Raw genomic sequence first — 14,595 nt, 5'->3', positions numbered from 1 at the left:
TTGCATTCAGGTGAGAGAGATGGTAAGGGATAGCTTTGGGATGACCCACCCACTTAGCAGACACCACCACTCTGGACCTCAGTTGCTCTGCTTGGAGGCTCCAGGTTCTCAGTCTTGCGCCACCTGGGCTCCATCTCGCCAGAGGCTGAATGGGGACAGAAACCCGGAGTCCTGCAGGACCGGGAGGACTGCGTGCGGCAGACAGGAAGCGCAGGCTGCCCTGTGGCTCCTGCCCCATCCTAATCCCCTGATTTGCTCCCATCAGCCTCTCAGCAAACACGGGGCCTGCTGGTGTCTAGGGGCTTGTCACCCGGTTAGCGGATTTGTTCGCAGAGACGTCGCAGTTAATTGGCCTTTTATGTGGGGATCAGGGAGTATTTGCTCAGGGTTCCCTGAGTGGAGGCTGGGACTCAGCCCCTGGACGAGGCTGCTTCCTGACCTCCGTCATCTGGGTGTGGAGGCTGGACAAACGGTGGGGTCTTCCTCCTTCTTTCCAGCACTCTCCGGCCCAAACCTCCTGCCCCTCTTCTGCACACACACCTTCTTCGTGCTCCTTCCCCTCTCTCCGCTTTCATTCTCATTTCTCTCTGCTCTTTTTCCTTTGTACTTCTCTCTCTCTCTCCCCAGAATGCTCTCCCTTCAAACCAACCCAGACCTAATGCCAAAAGAGGATGGAGCACTCAGCTGGGGTGTCCTGGAGAATAAATACCTCCCCCGACCATAGCCTAACTTCGCCTCCCCCCCACCATGTTCCTGGGGCCCTGGGCCCAGTAGGGGGTGGGGCAGAGTGGGCAGAGGAGGCCCAGCGGGGTCACGCCCTCCAGCCCTTCTTCAGTCTTCTTCCGCCTTCCCGACCCTGCTGCGCCTTTTCCAGTGCAGCTTCTCTGCAGCCTGCACCCATTGGCAGTTCTGGAAGGAGTTTGCCTCCCTGTCTCCTCACTGCCTGCCCACTCCCCCCAAATTACCCACGCAAATCTGCTTCTACCTGGGACTTAGATAGGTAACTCACTGCATCTGTCTCCATTCTTACCCCGTAGTCCAGGGGTGTCCAGATTTCTGGTGTCTGTGGGCCAGGTGTTAAATACATTGTGACACGTAATCACACACGACAAAATCTCATGATGTTTTAAGTAAATGTATGATTTTGTGTTGGGCCGCATTCACAGCCATCCTGGGCCACATGTGGGTGCTTGTGTAGCAGGTAAAACACTCCGAGTGCGTGCACTGTAACCTGAGGGCCTTCGTCCGGGGTTCTGTTCAGGTGACTTATAACTTTCCATCTCAGGCTGAAGAAAGACTCACAGTTGAGTTCAGAGCCCCTCCCTTCTCCTGCCCCAGGAGACTGCTTCTTCTCAAGGGTTATATCGACAGCAGGCTGCACTTTAGAAAAGGCAGACCAGAGAAAAGGAGGCTTTAAAGGAGCATTGGCAGAAAGAAGAGAGAATAGGGGGCAGGGGCCGGGGGGGGCTGGGGAGAGTTCAGTCTGTAAGGTAGAGGGTAAGTTCATTCTGATAGTGTTGTGGCATCTGGTGGGAAGAAGTGTGTGCATGCCTGTGTGTGTGTTGAGGGAGGGAACAGTGACCCCACCAGGCCAACTTCCTTGTCCTAGTGCCAGCACACTGGCCAGATAATGTAGCTGGGAATTTCCAGTGACCGGGCTAGAACTGTATGGGAGGCTTCTTGGTGGTCCAAAGCCTGCATGCCAGCTGGTAGTGGATGAAGCTGCTGGCATGTAATTTCCCGGGAGGGCAGCCTGAGGACAATACCGCCCCCCCCATCTCATACTGATTACTGCCATTGGCCTCCCCAATGCACACACACACACCCCGCCTGGTCCATTTACATCCCCCTAGAGTCTGCAGCTTCCCATCACTCTCTCTGCCTGGACCCCTTCCCAGGACACCGAGACACACTGAGCATATGTGTGTGTTTTGGTGGTGGTTGGCGGGGAGGGGAGAGACAGGGAACTAACATCTGTCTCCCACCCTCACTAGGCTATGCCTGCAAATGGCCAGCAGGGTTGCTGGCTTCATAGTTATGATGCCAGGGGGCAGTGACCAGCCAGCAGGAGCCAGAGGGCCAAACAGGAGGGGGACTCAGACAGCAAAGAGCAGACATCCGCAGGAAAGCAAGCAGCTGGGGCCTGCCCCTGGCAGGAGCCAGGGTTTGTTGGCTCAACCCCTGCAGCTGCTAAAACAATAAGCCAGGGCCCCCTGCCCAAGAGGACCCCCTTCCCCACAGGGTCCAGCAGAGGAGCCTGTGGGGAGAGATGTTGCTCTTCGTTCCTGCTTGTCTGGAAATCTGGAGGCAACTGGACAGAGGTGTGTGCACACCCTCGTACAAACGGAGCAGCAGCTGGGAGACAAGAGCATTCTCAGTTCCTTATGTAAAACTTGGTGCAAAGCAAGCGCTCCATATACACTGGTTTACTGAAAACATTTGATGAATTAGTTGGTCCTTACCACCGCTCCCTCAGAGCCCACTGGGCTTCTCTGCCTCTCTCTCTGAATGAGCCACTCCGGGGTGAGCTTCTGAGAGGGGCTCCCTCAGCTCGGTACCTCCCACTCATCTCCCTCGCCACCGCCTGGGCCTGGTTTCTCACCACCTTTCACTCGACTCTTGCAAACTCACTCTCTGCGCTCAGTCTCCCACCGAGAATCCATCCTCTGCTCTGCTGCGTTGGGGAGCTGGCATGGATTTGTTCAGCCCTGGGTTAGTGAGCTCCAACTAAGTGCCAGACCCTGGGCCGCATGCTTGTCTCTACTGTTCAAATATGACCATGTCCCTTGCCTACTTAAACATATAATGGCTCCCTGATTCCTACCGGGTGGACCCCACACATGTGGCACTCAAGAATCACCATAGCCTGGCCTGGCCAGTGTGGCTCAGGTGTTTGGAGTGTTGTTCCAGAACCGGGGGGCTGCGGGTTCCACCCCCAGTCCAGGAGCGTATAGGAGGCAACCAGTCAATGCTTCTCGCTCACATCGATGTCTGTCTCTCCCTCCCTTCCTTCTCTCTAAAAGCAATGGGAAAAAGTTCTTGGGTGAGGATTGAAAAACCAGAATCACCATAGCCTGGATGCTGTCAGCCCTTCCGAGATCTTCCCCATCACCCGACCTCCTCACCCCGTCCCCTCTGGCTACCTATATCCCACCACCAAGCCACACTTTCCCTAAATGTGTGGTGCCCTCTCCGCTTCCACGCCTTCGCTCCTGCCAGTCCCTCTTCCTGAAATGCCCTCTCCCCTCCATTCTCCACCTGCTGGATTCCTTTCGCCCTGGCAATACAGCACCTGTCACCTGCGTAGTGACTTCCCCTAGACTCTTCCAGACTGTGGGGTCCTCCCAGACCACTTCCAAGTAGGTTTATTCCCCTACTGTTTAAGTTATGATGTTTTCACAATTTGCTTACATGCCTATCTTCTCCCATAAGCTGCAAATTCCTCTTAGAGAGCAGACACGATGCTCATTCATCTTTGTACTCCTGGTGCCTGACATAAGGTGTAGCATATAGTTGGTACTCAAGTAATGTTAACAAAGACTGAATTACGGTAGACTGCATTTACTGTGAACTTACTATTGCCAGGGCTGTTCTAAGTGCTTTACTCATTTAATTCTAAAAACTCTGTGAATAGCTACTGTTTTTACCCTTACTGTACAGAGGGGAAGACGGGCACAGAGTGATGACGGGACTTGCCTAAAGTTACTTGGCTCGTAAACGGGGGACCTGGGGTTCAAATTCAGGCTGGCCCCCCACCTGTGCGCTTTGTCCCCACACCTCCGTGAAAGGCCTGCCTCTGAGGACAGCAGAAGGAAGCCTCCCCCACCCCCTCCTCCCCGACATTCTCCTCGTGCGCATAATTCTAGTAACAGAATGACTTCCACAGCCACTCTGCTGAGTATAATCCACTAAGACCTCTGGATCTTTTTTCACCATTCAGTGCTTAGTTCCTAAATCCCTCCGTCCCTGCTACCTGTCAGTAATTAAACCTGCTGCTCTCCGTGTTTGTGCCCTTCTGTCATTCCTGGCACTTCTGCAGTTTCAGGGAAGTCGGAAACGGATTCTACGTTTTAATCACCCTCTGTCTCCATCTCTCCACCACCATGCCCCCTTTCCCCCTCTCTCTGTAGGTGAGTGCCGCATTCACAAAGGAAGAGACCAATTAAGATCTTCAAATCCCCTGCATCCAGCAAAAGATGTTCCATTTTTCAATTGAAAAGAATATCCCATGGCCTCTAATGATTTACATTCAAATAAAAAAGGTTTTGCATTTAAGACATATGTGATAGGCTTTCCACCTTCCATCACTGAGTCTGGACTCTGTGCTTTCTGGGTTGCTCGTGTGGGTGTTCGTAGATTTCTTTGTATTCTTCAGGACCTGTCCCCAGTGTCCGCAGGGCCCTCTGCCCCGGGGTCCCTCTGCCCACACTGGTCTTCCTACATCATCAAGGACTGCGTATCTCGGGGCTCAATTCCTTAAAGTAAAGATGACTCCAAGATGTCTCTGGGCTCCCACAGAGAAGCGCAATCTGACCTGGAAAAGCTCAGCCTCAACATGAGCTCACTCCCAGCTGTGCAATGGGTAGGATGCAACCGTACTGCAGGGCCATGCAGAGAAGTGCTATTCTGGCCAGTCATGGGAACTTTTCCTTCACTTCCTTCCTTGTGTTCCTCTTCTTTTCCCATTGCTTCCTTCTCCCGTCTCTCCTTCCAGCTTCCCTTCCCCCATCCTGCTGCCTGTTTAAGTATAAAGCCTTACCGCCTAGGTCTTGATTGCATGGCTCATAAATATTCAGCCTTCCCTAGAAGCAACCTCTGAATATTTCACCACTCAGTGCTGCTCCCCCATCGAATCAGCAATGGGGCTGGACACTTCTCAGGGTTGCTGCCTCCACCCCCTGAGCCCTGCCTTCACTTATCAGCATGGGGCCTTATTTTCCTCCCCGTGGTCTTCATCATAAAGGGGCTGCCTGCGGTGGCTTTGGTGCCCCTTGTGGATTTCAATCTTCAGAGGCCCTGAGACCCTGCCTCTAAGTGTGAGAATTTCCAAATATGCCATGATGGGAAGGTATATCTACTCCATGGCAATAACCAGGCATTAGAAGAGAGGAAGGAAAGCTAGGAATGGATCTGGAGTTATGATCCAGGCAGAAAAATTGTAAGCACTACAGCTGGCACATGGGAGACATTGAATAAATATGCTTCCGTTGTGCTGGATGGTGTCTGAGATGCATATAAAAATGCGGGGGTGAAGGGGTCAACCAGAATATAACCAGTGGTTGAAGGAGGTACGAGGGTATATATGTACAATGTTTTTCATCTTTCTCCCATTTAAAACTATTTTGTTAAGTAATAGTGAAAATATAAAAGTACCGCTTTCAAAGGGTTAATTAGAGAAAGCAGGGCAGGCAGGTGATGGGTGGAGGGGTCCCTTCAGTACTCAGAGCTCCTGCCCCCCACGGGCACCAGGAGCAGCTCACGCCCAGGCAGTGCCCCGTCTCTCCTTCCCCCCTCTGGTTCGGGAGAGTGGTCAGCAGCGCTTTTTGTATGGAAGGCAGGAGGGAACAGAGAGGTGGGAACAGGAAGTAGGGGCAGGGAGTCAGAGAATGCTGGGTTCCTCTGCAAATCTCCCGGACCTCTCTTCTGTGATGCTTTGGACAGATCTCATCCAGGCTCAGCTTGAATCCTTCCAGAGGCAGGGAGCTCAAACCCTGACAGGGAAACCTAGGACGAGATGGGGCAGCTCCAGCGAGGACAAGGGCTCTGGTCTGCAGATACATGTCTCATCTTTGGGGCTTGGTTCCGCTTCTGCCTCTAAGAACTGACTGGGAATGAGGCGGGAACAGAAGGAGGATCAGAAACAGAGATGGAGCCCGAGAATTAAGGAAAACAAGATCTCTTAGTAAGATTCCAAATTAGTTTCGACATGGAGACCGAGGGCTAGGAACACCTTTGAACACGGCCTTGAACCAACCCACAGAGGCACTCAGGTCGGCAGAGGTTGGGGATGGGGTGGCAGCCATGACTTGGGCCATTGTCCTAAGCAGCAGCTTCACAACCGCCCACTCAGGTCCTACTTCGGGCCGCTTGGGGTGGAGGTGGGAGCGGGGAATATCCCACGGGCTATTTCAGAGGGCCAGGGCTGCTGTCAGAGGAAGCTGCAAAAGTGTGTGTGTGTGAGGGGGAGGGTCGATGGGGGGACAGGGCCCATGTGTTTTGGGCTCTATTAACTAACTCCCTCCCATCCATCACAGCCTCCCCCTGGGCTGCTGCAGCCCTGGCAGCTGGGTCACCCCGGGGAGGCTGGGCTGGAGGTCCCTGAGGGGAGCCAGGCTTCAGGCAGAGCAGTGGAGACACATGTGTGCCTGGCTGGCTTGGGGCTGGCGCCTCATTGAGAAGGGGGCTCTCCAAGCTGGGCTTCATTAGGGCAGTGGCACTAATAGGGGAAGGGGTGCAGGGGGCCGGGCTGACAGCCAATTACTTGCTCTTCTGCATTATGGATTAACCCATCTGGGCCTGGGAGATTGGCTCTGAAAGGGGCACAAAAGGGGGGGGCGTGACCGCAATCACACACTGAATTATCGCGTCGGAGCGCAATTGTCCACCAACAAATGGGCCTCAGGATGGGTGACCCCCTTGGGTTCTGTCCTTCCCCTACCCTCCATCCCACAGGAAGAGCCAGAGATAATCTGCCGCCTGGTTAAGAGGCCCAGCCAGAGACAAGGAGAACCAGGATGCCATTTCAGAGAGCCACCCGGGGTTAGGGCAGGGGGTGGGGTTTGAGGTTAAGCCAGAGGAGCCTGAAGCCAAGAAAAAGTTCTACCAAGAGACCTGCATGGCCTCAGTCCTCCAGCTCAGCTCAGAGGCAGCGCAGTGGCACGGACCTGCCCTGCCTGGAGAAACTCAGGGAGCAGAGGCCTCAGCCCAGCTGGGGGTAGGCAACGGGAGGGCCCTCGGAGTCAGGGGTCTCCTCGCTCACCCATCACCCCTTCTGGGACTAATTGATTCCAGGCATGAATAAGGGGTCGGGGAGGACCCCTGCCCTGCTCTGGCATCTCTGCTGCTGTCCCAGTAGGAGAGCCCGCACCCTCCCCCACACCACCTCCTTCAGGAATCAGCCCACTAAAGGGCAATGGAGGGGGTGCCAGGCAGGGGGGCTCTCTCCTCTGGCTAATCCCCTCATTACCATCTCATAATCAGAATCCCGCTTTCAATGTAAATGGGAATGTTAAATATTGGTTTCGATAGACACTAGCTCCTTTGGAGGAAATTAGGGATATGCCCAGTTTTGCCAGTGCTGGCCCCTCCCACAGCCAGCGGTGGGGGGCGTGGGGGTGGGAGCACTAGTGAGGCCCAGGGCTTAGGAGCGCTGTGGCCGTGAAGGTGGTGGGGTCTGACAAGGGGGCAGACAGACTGGTTTGGGGATGGCCAAGGCAGCCTCGATTTCCCTGATTCAGCAGGAGGAACTCGGCCCGAGGAAATCCAGTCATTTCAGACTCATCAAGACTTTGGTGGGGCTAATGGGACTCTGTTCTCAAATTGCTCTTGACCAGAGATCAGCGAGTTGTTGCAGACCCCAAAGTCGGGGTGCCGGGGTAGTGCAGGCGTGTTCACCAGGAGCCCAGACTCCGTGCCCTCCTGCCCATCGCTGGAAAGCCCCGGCACCCCCCGGAAGTGACCTGGATGTCCCTCCAACCATTTCTACATACAAAGCACAGCACAGAGTTACAACGGCCTTCCACATGCAAAGCTTCATGTCTGTCTTTCTACAGCATCCTGTGACATGCGTGAAAGTGAAATAGTCACTCCTCACCGCCAGGGAAGGCTGGAGTCCTCAAGCACCTCACCCAGGTGCACACCGGGGGGCAGTCACAGATTGGAACCGGGTTCTGGGCCCAGACTCAGCCCTGTCCCTTGGCCCCATGCTCTATCCTTTGAAATCGAGGCTACTACTGCTCTGGGGACATGAGGACCATTTCCTGTGTCCACAGTCTGACCGCAGAGGCTCAGACAGAGGTCACGGTCTTCGAGGCTCCACTGCTAAGGTTAGGACAGAAGCCACCGGCTGCCGGAGAGGCCGCACTGCTGTTCCCTCCCGGTTCAGGGGCTCTTTCCCTCACAGCCTTGTCTCTTGCCCAGGTTCAAAACTGGGAGTGGGCCCTGGCTGGTGTGGCTCAGTGGACTGAGTGCAGACCTACGAACCGAAAGGTCGCCGGTCTGATTCCTAGTCAGGGCACAGGCCTGGGTTGCGGGCCCGGTCCCCTGGTTGGGGGGGTGTGAGAGGTGACCACACATTAATGTTTCTCTCCCTCTCCTTCTCCCTCCCTTCCCCTCTCTCTAAGCATGAATAAATAAAATCTTTTTACGAACATTACAAACACTTAAAAAACTGGGAATTTACAATTTACAAAGTCCTTTTGGTGGGTTATGTGATTGGCTCCTCAAAGCCTCCTCGCCAACCAGCACCGTGGCTTCAGGACACGGGTTCTGGGGTCACCCCCGGCACGTGGCTGGCGGGCCTCAGGCAGGTTATGTTCCACTCCCCACCTCGAAGCCGTTATCTATGGAATAAAGGTGATAATAATAAAGCCTACCTCCTAGACTTTCTGGGAAAAATAAATGACATTATACACGCCGAATGTTTAGAATAACGTCCGGTGTGCACTAAGTTCTCGTCAGCGGGGTAAGGAGTACGGTCCTGTTTGACGGGTGCAGACACCAGGGCTCCAAGGACGAAGTGACTTGCCTAAGCTTACTCAGTAACTGCAAAGCTGTTTCTTAATTCACGAGGAACTGAAAGCTGCAGCTGGTCCGGGGACAACGTTCCCCCAGGTGAAAAGAAGGGGGTGTGTCTTAAGTGGCAAGGGCCTCTTCTTTTTGTTTCTCCGGGTTAGGCGCTCACAAAGGAAGACAAGGCGGGTTCCCACTGCGGCCAGTCTGAGGCGGCGGCCCCTGCTCTGCTGGGCCAGGGCCGTGCAGAGCCGGCACACCATGTGCTGAGCTGGGCCTCCCTGAAAGGAGAGGGCGGAGATGCCTTCGGAGCCCCCCCCACCACCCCAGGGTCTGTGAGAGGCTCCACTGCTCAGTTCCCTCCGTTTAGCTTTCTCCTCATTAACTCCCTGGCCTCATTAATCAACCCCATGAAACGCACCCTGGGGAACACTGCCTGCCAGCTCTGCAGCTTGGTGCTTTAATTATCCTCCCAGCGGGAGGAGGAAGGTGCCCCCCACACTCATATACACGCATACAGAAACATGCATGCGTGCATATGCAGACACGTGTGCATACACACATATACACAGAAATATGCATGCATAAATACAAACAGAAACACATGTGTGCACATACACACATGCACATGCAGCAAACACATGCACGTGTACAGACACACTTGTATACATACAAAAACACACACATGCATGCATACACATACAGACACACTGCTATACACGTGTACACACAGAGAAACACACATACATGTGTATGTATACAGGCACACATACACACAGAGAAAGAAACACGTGCACATACACATATACAGATACACACAGTACACACACATACAGACACACACACTCCAGTCCTTGGATGGCCCAGCCAAGGCAGGGCCTATGACATGACTCGGCCAGGGCAGCAGACCCTGGACTCAGCCCCAGGCAGTCCTAGCACCTCCCCTGCATTCGTCGAGTGAGCTTACTGTGGTGTTGTCATTTGCATCAAGTCCCCTTCCCACAAGGGAAGCGGGAACTTCCAAAAAAGTTCACACACCTTCAGTTCTTTGGTCTCATTTCATTTACTAACCAAATCCGCTGTGGTTCTAGGTGCCGGAGATAAAGACACAGTGCCTATCAGGCCTCAGGAAGCTCCCACATCACCCAGGAGGGACAGCAAAGAAAAAAGCAAACCCGACTTGAAAAAGCAAATACAAAAACAAACAACAACAACAAAAACCCCACCAGGTGAGGTACTGTTCTAGAAGAAAGCACAGGATGTCCCAGGAGAGCTGAGCAGGACCCCAAACACAGCCGGGGCGTGTCAAAAAAGGTTCTCCTAAGAAGACCTCAGCTTGAAGTGGGACTTGCACTGTAAGTGGGAGTTAGCTGGTGCAGGAGTGGGTGCTTACAGAAGCAAATAGCAAATGCGGAGGACGAGGCACAGACAGCACTGTGTGAAGGGCCCCGTGGGTAATGCAGTCTGGACGGAGGCCGGGAGGTAACAGGCCTGCGGTGCTGGAAAGGGCCAGGTCAGGGGAATCCTGTAGGCAGGCCAACAGTGTGGACTTACATCTAACCTAAGTGCAACGAGGAATTACTGACAGATTTCAAAGCCAGAGAGCGACATGATGAGACTTATGTTTTGGATTTTTGTGTGTGTGAGAAGAACAAATTCGAGGGGGACAGAAATGGAGGCAGAGAAACTAATTAGCAGGCGAGGTGACTGACTGGGTGTGGGAGGCGAGAGAGAAAGAGCAGTTGGGAATATTCCCAAGTTTCCTCTGCCACGGGGGGTTTGGGGACTGGGAGGGGGGCTCTCTGAGGGTGTCCTAAGGTCTCGGACTCCACCCAAGCTGAAGGCAAGGCAGAGTCCGGCTGGTGCTGTCCTCTGGGGAGACTCGTCTCGTGGCCCCGGTCACTCCAGCAGTGCTCTCGTCTGTGAGAGTAAACACAGACGGGACCCGAGTTACACACTCAGAACTGCAGGGCCTGGGGCGGCAGAAAAGACCCCGGAAGACCAGGGTGGGAGTTAGTGCCCCCTGAGGTGGGCAGCGCCCTTCAACCGGAGCCCACTCTGCCCCTGCTGGAGCGGCTCAGGATGGCCAGATAGGCCATCTGGGGGAGAAGCCAGAACTCGGTATTTTTTTAAAAAAAGATTTTATTTGTTTATTTTTAGAGAGAGGGAAGGAAAAGGAGAGAGGGTGAGAAACATTGATGTGAGAAAGACACATCAATTGGTTGCCTCTCACACACCTGAGCAAACCCACAACCCAGGCATGTGCCCTGATGGGAATGGAACAGGCGACCTTTCAGTCTCCAGGACGCTGCCCATCCCACTGAGCCACACCTGGCAGGGCCTCAGCACCGTATGTTTTAATAGAGCTCCTCTAGTTTTAAATGTCCATGCAATCAAAACATGCTTGGTGTAAAACACACCCAATATATTTCAATTCATGGGTTCCTAAGGATGTTTTTTAAAAACCATTATTCACCTCTAGAGGATGCTAGGGAACCAACTCATAATTTTGAGAAATAATGAGTGAAGGAAAAGAAGCAAGTTATTTACCCCACCTTTCCTACTCAGACTGCACCTCAGGATAAACAGTTGGTGGCAGGTTTTCCGTAGGGGGTATTCCAGCTCACACACGACAATGGAATCACAGAAATAGAATGCCACGATGTGGCAACTTCTAATGAACAAATGGATGTGGGCAGCGAGCATCACTGGGTGCTAATACAACAAGAACAACAACAGCACAGAAAAGCAGACATTACTCCTGACACAATAGTGCCTGTGAAGTGCTTTTGCCAAAAAAAAAAAAAAAAAAAAAAGTTGAGTACCAACTAGTCAAGCCTCTTATGCCTAACAACCAACTTACAGGAAATATGGAGGCAGGAGGACTCGTTCAATGACACCACGGGGTTACCCAGGCTGTAGAAATTCTACAGAATAAATGGCCCTGCTTCTTCAACAAATACATTGTGAGGAAAAAAGAGATTAAGGGGGAAACGTCCGGTTCAAACAGACGTGCCACTCCGTGGGCATATTTGGATCCTACAATGATTTGAACACTGTCAGTGACAATGAAGAAAAATCATTGAGACAATTGGGGGAGTTTGAAAACTGACTGTACCTTTCAGGTGCGATAAACTTAGGCGTTATTTTGTTGTTTAGTGAACTCCCGCCTCTACCTCAGCACTCCGGAGCCCAAACAAAGGCATCCACTGCCCACGAAAAATAATCAAGGCAGGAATCCCCGCTCCCGAGAGTTCGGGTCAGCGCAGAGAGTCCTCGAACTTGAGTCGACAGAGAGTTTGGGGCGGGAAGGGGAGCGAGGGGAAGCCCCCCTTATGCCCAGGAGCCGGGAGGCTGTTGGAGGAAGCCCTAGCGCGGTATCTGTGCGGTCTCTGCTTAGCGCCCCCGCCTCCTCGGAGCTCCCCCACCCCGCCCCCGCCCTCGCCCCCGCCCCCGCCCCCGTCCCCGCTCCCTCCGCACTGAGCGACCCCTCCCCGGGCACTAGTCCGCGGCGCGCGCGGGGTGCAGGCGGAGCATGTGCCCCGCAGACCTCCCATTGTTCCCTGGTCCTCCTTCCCGGGCCGTGAGAGCCCAGGTCAGCGCTGTCCTTAGGGGTTCCGTGGGGGTGGGTGTTGGCCGCAGATCCTCTGGGTCCTCTGTCGGGCCGCGCCCCCTGCTCTCTCCAGCCCTCCGCCCTGGGGTCTGCGCAAGGCGCTGGGGCGGCCCTCCCTGCTCCCGCCTCCTCCATCATCCGCTCCAGGCAGGTCGGGGTAATGAGCCGCCCTCGGCCAGACCCCCGCGCCATTGTCTGCATGCGGGGGTGAAGCCGGGTCTCCGCGGTGCTCTGGAGGGTGACCGCGCGCGCGGCTGCGAACCCCGCTTCACACCTGCTCCTGCTCCCGCTCCCAGCCCGGGGCCGGGGCGGTGTGTCCTTTCCCTCCCCGCGGGAGGGGTCTCAGCTGGGCCTGCACTTGGTAAAGAGGCCGTGGAGAGGCCGGCCAGGGCCCGAGGAGGAGCTATAAATTTGGAGCAGATGCGGCCTGACAGTCACCGGGCCCGGGAGGCGGGGCGGGGTGGGGGGTGCGGGGCGGGGCGGGGGGATTGGCGCTCTGCTCCGGGCTCAGGCGCACCCTCCAGTCTGCAGCAGAGTTAGAGGGACTGCAGGCCAAGGTGACCAGGACTTTGGCAACACTGAGCCTCGCCCCCCACCCCGGCTTCCGCTCTTTGTGGGGCCCAGTGTGGGGAGGAGGCGCGGAGGACAGGGAGCTGCCTGAGTAAGCCTAGTACTGCACCCCCACCAAAAAAAAAAGCTGTGGTTTCTTCACAACAGACTGGCGAAGTCTGCGCCCCTGGCTCTGGGCTGGCACTTTTTGGCAGCAGCTGGTAAAAAATATGGAAGATAGCAGAAGCATGCTTCAGTTGTTTATTTCACATTATTTGTTAAGTGCCCATTTTGAGCTAGAAATGCCAGAGAGGGAGGCAAAGACAGACGGGATGCGGGGAGGGTGAGAGAAAAATACGAAGGCATAACGCCCGCCTTGTGGCGTATTGTGCGCACTGCAACACTGTGCACTTGGGTAGCGTTTCCCTTTGGGAGGCAGTATTCTTTCCACCAACAGGAAGGAGCAGGGTGCAGAGTGCCTCCCGGGGGGGACACCGGCCCCTGGACGGGTTTTCCATTGCGCCACAGTGCCAGGGAGGTGAGCCGAGACTTCCGTGGATCTGGGAGAAAGTGGAGAGAGCCGGAGCCGAGCCTGGGCGAGGTGGGCGCAGCCGCAGTTGGTCGTTCCTGCCCTGGACACTAGAGGGCTCCCTCACTGGAGGAGTGTGAGGTGGAGGCTGAGTCCTGTCTCCAGTCTGAAGATCTTGGTTCCCTAACAAGTCTGACCGAGGGCGAATTTGGGGGTTAGTGTCCAGACACCGGTGCCAAAGTGAACTGGCCAAAGCCTCTGCAGTGACTGTCACCTCCCTTTGCAACCGTTCCTCAGCTTTGTCTCACACTCCGCGGGGCTGACTAGACTGGCTCGCAGGGTCCATTGCTCCTTCCTTAGCTGCACCCCACTCCCACGGCCCCCTGGTCCATACTCACACGGTTTTCTCCACTAGTGGTTCTCGAACGTGAGCATGCATCAAAATCACCTGGAGGGGGGAGTGTTAAAACACGCCCAGGGTGTCTGATTCCTTTGGTCTGGGGCAGGGCCTGAGGATTTGCATTTCTGAGTTTCCCCAGGGATGACAGCATTGAGGACCACACTTTGAGGGCCCAGAGGGAAGGAAAGGCAAGGGCCAGTGAAAGGGAAAGGAACGGAAATTTCTGCAGTGCTGGAGAAGGTCGTTGGAAGTCGACGTTCCCCCGGGTACCGGGGTGCCCTTGCTGTCTGCGAGGGAGGAGAGGTTAAGCCCTTGAGAAACTGTGGGCTCTGCCAGAGTTAGCCCAGTGCGTGTCTCCTTGCTGGAGACTCAGCGCTCCCCCTCAGGGACCCGATGGCTCCGTGCTCTCCTCCCCCTTCCAAGGAAGCAAGAATTACCTGGTTTGTCTTCCCCACCTAGGCCCATCATCCACTCCTCTCCTTATCACTGTCACTAAAGGCGCAGGGCGGTTGTCTTACACGTTTCAATGTGTAAATTAATCAGCATATGTTTGGGTACTCAATAGTGCCTCCATGAATGATTGTGTACGAGTGAATGCTTTCATGCTCGTTTTCTTCTTTCGGGGAACCCTCACCTAATAGTCCCTCCTCGCCTTTGTTTCTCTCTCCCAGCTGTTCTAAAACACTTCCGAGTGGCAGAGAGTTGCTGACACATTCTCTTCAAGGCATCAGTATCCTTATTACCAGTTAGGAGCCTTTGGCTGGTGACAAACGA

Source organism: Phyllostomus discolor, chromosome 13 (assembly GCF_004126475.2).
Source record: "Phyllostomus discolor isolate MPI-MPIP mPhyDis1 chromosome 13, mPhyDis1.pri.v3, whole genome shotgun sequence".
In the NCBI taxonomy this organism is placed as follows: Eukaryota; Metazoa; Chordata; class Mammalia; order Chiroptera; family Phyllostomidae; genus Phyllostomus; species Phyllostomus discolor.
The sequence above is the reverse complement of the archived record's forward strand: the minus strand, read 5'-3'. Positions refer to the sequence as shown.